The 6,700-nt window shown below is 42.6% G+C and overlaps 1 non-coding gene across 1 annotated transcript; it reads left to right on the top strand.

Moving 5' to 3' along the window:
- Positions 1 to 6,314: 6,314 nt before the first annotated feature.
- Trnaa-ugc (transfer RNA alanine (anticodon UGC)) lies at positions 6,315 to 6,387 on the top strand. The gene has a single exon. It is a non-coding gene; the product is annotated as a tRNA-Ala (tRNA).
- The last annotated feature ends 313 nt before the right edge of the window (positions 6,388 to 6,700 follow it).

Raw genomic sequence — 6,700 nt, forward strand, 5'->3', positions numbered from 1 at the left:
TGATTCAGGGTTGCCCTTTATTGTTTTATATTAATGAAAGCCATAGCCTTTGAAAATTCACTTTTGACTTCAGCCTCTCAACCGTACATTTTTTTCTTAAGGTCTAGGACACCAGAGTATGAAAGAATTGCTTGTGTGTGCATGTGTGTGTGTGTGTGTGTGTGTGCACGCACACCTGTGCGTGCATGTGCATGCACATCATGTTGGTCTAATAAATATGTATGCATATGTACAGATGTGTTTGAGACACAGGCGAACACTCAACCCAGTAGTATGCACACACACACACACACACACACACACACACACAGTGTGTACCTTGCTCTCCTTCCAAATGCCAAGCCTCCAGGAGGGGTCTGTATCATATGGTTCTCATATAGTGCAACATTTATAGCACTGGTTAAGTGCTGAGCACAACATGAACACTTAACAGATACTAAAAATGTTTTTTAACTTTAAGAGAGAAGAAGTTTAGAAATCCAGTCCCTTTGAAAGGGTCTAAAGTAGCATAAAAATTCAAAGGAAAAGGGGCCCTGTTTGGTTAACCAGAGCATCTTCCAATAAAATCCTGGACATGGCTGGCTGAAACAATAAGTGACAAAATGGCAGCTTGTGCTGGATAACCCGGGGTGCTGGAATTCCCGGGACAAGCTCCTTGGACATATTTCTCTAAATCAATTCAAAATTGCCTAGCGTCATCTCATTTTTATTATTCTCCATAAAGAATATAGACTGCAAAGAATCATCACAGGAATGTATTTGAACAATGGAGAAAATACTTCCCTAAATAGTTTACAATTTGCAAGAGATGTGTGATACTGGTAGCACTAAACAGAAGAACTGGAGGAAAAAGAGGGGTAGGGAGGCAGAGAAGGAGGGAGGGAGGGAGGGAAGAGAAACCAAGGAACAGAAAGGAAATAAACATTGTGTCTGTGAATTCACCCCAGAATAGAATATGTGCTTTCTTCACCTTAGACCCTCTTAATACCTTTCTGCAACTTCTAGAAGCATTTCCACAGGTGAATGGGTCAAAACAGTCAAAGGCACTTCCATAGTATCCTCCTACAAAAGCCAAAATCCTTCAAGGGGATTTATAGACATACCCTTAGGCAGCATTCATGAATACAGAGCAAGGGTGTTTGCTTATTGGTACATACAGCCCCAAGACTGAAGAAATCTCCTCTTCTTAAGAATATAACTTTTAAACAGGGCATGGTGGCCTGCGCCTGTAATCCCAGCAGCTTGGGAGGCCGAGGCGGGAGGATCAAAAGTTCAAGCCAGCCTCAGCCACTTAGCAAGACCCTGAGCAACTTAGTGAGACCCTGTCTCAAAATAAAATATAAAAAGAGCTGAGGATATGGCTCAGTGGTTAAGAGCCCCTGGGTTCAATTCTTGGTATGAAAGAGAGAGAGAGAGAGAGAGAGAGAGAGAGAGAGAGAGAGAGAGAGAGAGAAAATAACTATAAAATTGTAAAGTTGTTATGGTTTGGATATTAAAATATTAAATGCCCCCAAAGCCTGTGGCACTCTTGGAAGGTGGTGGAACCTATAAGAGGTGGGGCTTATTGAAGGAAGCTAGGTCACTGGGCGCCTGAAGAGAATATTGGAACCCTGGCCCTTTCCTCTCTCCCAGCTACGATGGGGTGGGCAGCTTCACTCCACCACACTCCTGCCATGATGTTCTGCCTCAACACAGGCCCCAAACAATAGAGCCAGTGGGCCTTAGACTTAAACCTCTAAAACTGGGATCCAAAGTAGACCTTTCCTCCTTCTAAGTAGATTTTGTCAGGACTTTTGTCACAGTGACGGAAACCTGACTAACACAATGACCCTTCAAGATGGAGGAGCAAGAGGAAACAGAAGAAAGAAGACATGTGAACGTCTCAGAGGCTTGGTAGTACTTCTGAGAAGGACCTGCCAGGCTGCTTTGCACATCCCATCCATCTCATTTTTAAGCCAAAATTCTGATGTCATAAGGAGATGACAAGCTGAAATTCACTGAGCTCATGCTTAAGCGATTTCCCATCATGCTTGTTCAGACTCTATCCCTTTTTGAAGTCTTGCTCTGCCTCCCATTGGCTAAACACTCCACAGGGAGAAACTGGGAAGCACCTCACCCTTGCAGAATGTATGCAAAGTGCTCCCAGTGGTTATATAAAGAGGCCTCCTTGTTTGGCTAGCAGTGGGAGTGAAATTCCCCAGCAGGCTTACTGCCCAGTGACAAGGACCTTCCAAACAGACTCACTGGGAGAAATGCCAGTCTAAAGCTAAAGTAGTTTTAACCCTACATAGAGGTGAGCTGGCACACGGATGGTTCCGGGGAAGAAAGGTGGCAGCCTTAAACCACTTCAGTTCTAGAAAACTCAAATCTGTGCCTCACCCCCACACACACCTCCCTTTCTCCAGCACCACCACTACCTTCTCTTGCTCAACCCATACTTCAAAGGAGGTGGGTGACAGCCAATAGATTAAACATATCCTTCTGTTCGTTGGCCACCTAGATTGACTGACAGCTGTCAACTCATCCTTCCTATGGTGAGGCTTTGGTATGACACCCCCCCCCAAAAAAAAAGCACAGCAGATGGTTAACCAGCGCCTTTGATCCTTGGAGTTTCCAATCTCAGTGCTTTCTTTCTCCCTCTTTTTCTGTCTTTGTCCGAACTTTGAAGATAATGAGTCTTAAACATTTGCAAGTAATTAGAAGGTGTTGCTGCCAAGGAAAGTGAGTATTTTTCTTTTAAATGGGAAGAGTGGGTTGCTTTGCTCTTCACACAGCTCTAATTATATCACATGTGCTTATTTGGGCTCTGATAAACTGATCTGGCCCTGGTGGGGGGACCACACCTAGGAAGTAATGAGCCCCCTCCTGCAACAATAATAGCCATTAAGAGGCGAGAAGCCGAGTGTCATCATGAGTCAATTACTTATCACTTACTGACATCTTCATCCTTCAACTTGCTTTTTAGCTTCCATCCATGAGTGAGAGAGGAGAGGGTACTGTATATTCCCCCACAGGAAAAGGACAGGTGATTTCAGAAAATGTGATAGGCAATCAATCTCCTTTTTTTGGTATGCATTCAAACAACTTGTCTGAAAACCAGACACCATCTCTAGGTTCATTATTAGTACTTTTCATTGTATGCTTTTGTGTAAAAAGACACAATTTGAAATGCGAGCCACACTTTATCCACCATTGCTCATGCAGGATAGGAAAGGCTAAGGAAGGAAATACTTAAATAAACAGATTGTTGGGATAAGAACTGTGTATCAGCTGCCCTCGAGGGTAAAAATAAAAATGATAGCATGACTTATTCAGTCACTCTCCCACTTGATGGATCCATCGCTGGGTCAGGAATAGCAGATGGTGGAATGGTCAGAAGTGATCAGAAACAAGCAGCAGATACGCTGGGAACATGCACACAGTTACCCCGCCCTCGGGATTTGACAAGGTATATGCACTGAAACTTTCTCTCCTTTGTCAAGAAGGACAAAGACACAGAAAGGGACCCAATGCCCTCATGTCATAAGGAGGACTGAGACATGGAGAAAGGTCACTGAATGTCCCAAGATCACACAGTGTACAACAGATCTAGGCCTCTCGTCCTGTTTGTGTGTGTCCTTGGCCTTAGCCAGATCTTTCCTGTATTCTTTGGTCATTGTGCAGGAAATCCCAGCCCACTGACCCCGTAGAGACCTTGCTACCCATAGAACAGCCTGGAAAGAGAAGCTATTGAGTAAAAGAATCTCTTGATAATAACTGCTCTTGATTATAGTCCTTGATCATGATTCTCCTTTGGGGTTTTTGTTTGTTTCTATTTTTTGTTGCTGTTGACTGTTTGTTTTTTGTTTTTTTTTTTTACAGTGCTGGATTGGAACCCAGAACCAAAGGCTTTGCACATACTAGACAAGCACTTTACCACTGAGCTATGCCCCCAGCCCTGTGATCCCCCTTTGGAATTTATAAAAGAACAAAGAAATGTGTTGGTAAATTCTCAAAGCAGCAAAACGTGCTTCGTTCTCTACTCAGATATGTGACATACCTTGACAAATACATCAATAGAGGGGGTTCACCTAACCTTGGAATTTTGGTTTCTTAATGTCTTCTAATTGTCTCATTGTCGTTCCCACTTTAAAGCGTGTGTATGTGTGTATGTGTGTGTGTGTGTGTGTGTGTACATAAACCCATGAATGCATCTCATTTAACCTACCAACCAAGGAAGGACCATGAAAAGATAAATAATATTTGTCTTGCCTTTCTGAGTATTAATAATAGCTTACTTCAGAGATGCTGCCTTAGCATTCAGTTTTTCCTCCTGCAGGCAGTTCTCTGAGACAAAATAATAGTTTTGGGGGTGGAGGAGGTGGAAATGTGTTAGCTATTGTGTTTTCTAGGACCTCAAAGGAGACAGGGCCAGGACTTGGGTGTCAGGCCATCAATCTAGAGGTAGCCAGGGACACGTGATCCTCACCCTGATGGATTAGAGCCCTCTCTCCTGAGAAACTTGAGAGCATGAGTCATTGGTACCATTTGACATATCTCTTGGAATTAAAGAAAAAAGTCAAAAAACTTTGAAGACAAATAATCTATAGAACAATTAATGCCACTAGATTAAAAGACATGCTTACCAGTTGCCAGGCATTGCTTTACATATTTACACGTATCAGTTCATTTAATCCTCACTAGGCCCCATAAGATGGGTACTATTATTATACTCACATACTGGATGAGGAAACAGAGGCACAGAGAAGTTAGACAACAAGTTTGCACAGCTGGTCACTGTAAGACCTGGGATTAGAGCCTGCCCTCTGCCCTATTCCAACCCTGAAAAGCAGGTTTTGTTCAAGAAACCAGAAAGCATCGAGGTGACATCCTAGGAACAGAAAGTTTCTAGAAGCCCCAAGGGCCTCCTCTCTCAAGCACTCTCACCTACTCACATCCTGATCAAATTAGATTTGAGAAATCCATGTATGATTGGGATGCCCACAGGGATGGGAATCTGGTTGCACAGTATATGTGAAAAGGAATACGGTCCGATTCTGGCACCACCTTGTTCAGAACTAAAGCAGCAATTCCTCTCGTGCCTCCTTCCTCTCGGGTCTTAAAATCAGGGACCTAAGGAGTCGCCACTAAGTTTAACAATGGGATGAACTGTCAGTTCGTAGGAGGTGACCCTGGTGACACTGAAAGCAGTTCTTCCAGAGAAGAAAAGGGCCCATGGTGTTCACAAACACAGGGACAAGCACAGGGAAGGTCACTAACTCAGAAGATGTATTGGTCATCTTTCCAGGGCTGTGATGAGATAACTGATATAATCAACTTAAAAGAAAGAAATGTTTGGTCTTAGCTCATCATTTCAGAGGTTTGGCTCCTCGGTTGATTGTCTCCATTGTGGGGGCCTATGGTGAGGCAGAGCATCACGGTGGACGGCACCTGGGGAAGCAAAGTGACTCATCTAGTGGCAGATGAGAAGCAAAGAGGGAGAGGCAGGGGCTAGGACCTCAATATCACTTCAAGGGCACATCCCCAGTGACCTAGACCCACCTCTTAAACACTCCACCACCTCTCAATAGCCCCACGGGCTGGGGACCAAGCCTTGAATACATAAACCTTTGAGAAACATCTAAGGCCCAAATCATAACAGAAGATTTAGTCGGCGCTATTTATCTCTGTTCATTTCAACAGAACCCTGCCAGATGAGGAAACAAACACATAAATAATCCAGTACCAGATGGACAGCGATAAATATGTCCAAGGAAGAGCAAAGTGTCATGAGGATACAGGAAGATGGTTCATGAAGAAACCACGGCCCCTCCTTCCACCCACCCTTCCACTCCTACTCCCAACCGAGACAGATGTTTGGTGGGTGGTATTTTTCAGCAAGCACACAATGGAGTTAGGTAACTTTGGAAAGAAAGATTTAAATAAGAAGAGGCTTGATGAACTAAGTAAGTTATCTACGTGCATTCTTGGGTGGGGAGTACATAAACCTGTGGCAGCAGCAGCAAGTATCAGCTCATCAAAAGGAAGTATGTGCATGTGGGTATTTCAGGATATTTCTGACTCGATATATCTTGATATAAATCATGGCTTAAGCATGTCACTCGGCTCTGTTTTTAAATTTCCCAATGTTTAATGCAAAGAAGTTCATCAAATTCTATGCTAATCACTCTCTATATTAACCTGCCAACACACGGAGATGAAAGAAAAAAAGCAAATGTATTCATTGTCAGATGTACCTTTTAAAGAGATAATTAGATTTATAAAGAATTATTTTATTGAAGTAAAGAAGCATGTTAATAAATGGACTCGGGGCTGGGGATGTAGCTCAGTTGGTAGAGTGCTTGCCTTGCATGCACAAGGCTCTGGGTTCAAACCCCAGCACCACCAAAAAAACAAAAAAGATATTCCCTTCACTTAACCACTGACCAACTGAGGTTGGAAAATATTAAGTGGAAAATTCTAGGAAAAAAAAAATTCACAAGTTTGTGGAATATGATATGTCAAGAAATTTGTAATGTTTTGAACAACCAACAATAAAAAATTAAAAATAAATAAATGGACTCGTTATAAAGAATGGACCAAAAGCTAAACGAACAAGCCTAATAATATATCTTTATACCTTTTAAAGGTAGTATGGAATTTTTACATTTTCAAAAAGTAACTACAATTCCAACTTTAAAACATAAAAAGCTTAAAACCT

This window comes from Marmota flaviventris, chromosome 6 (assembly GCF_047511675.1).
Source record: "Marmota flaviventris isolate mMarFla1 chromosome 6, mMarFla1.hap1, whole genome shotgun sequence".
Lineage (NCBI taxonomy): Eukaryota > Metazoa > Chordata > Mammalia > Rodentia > Sciuridae > Marmota > Marmota flaviventris.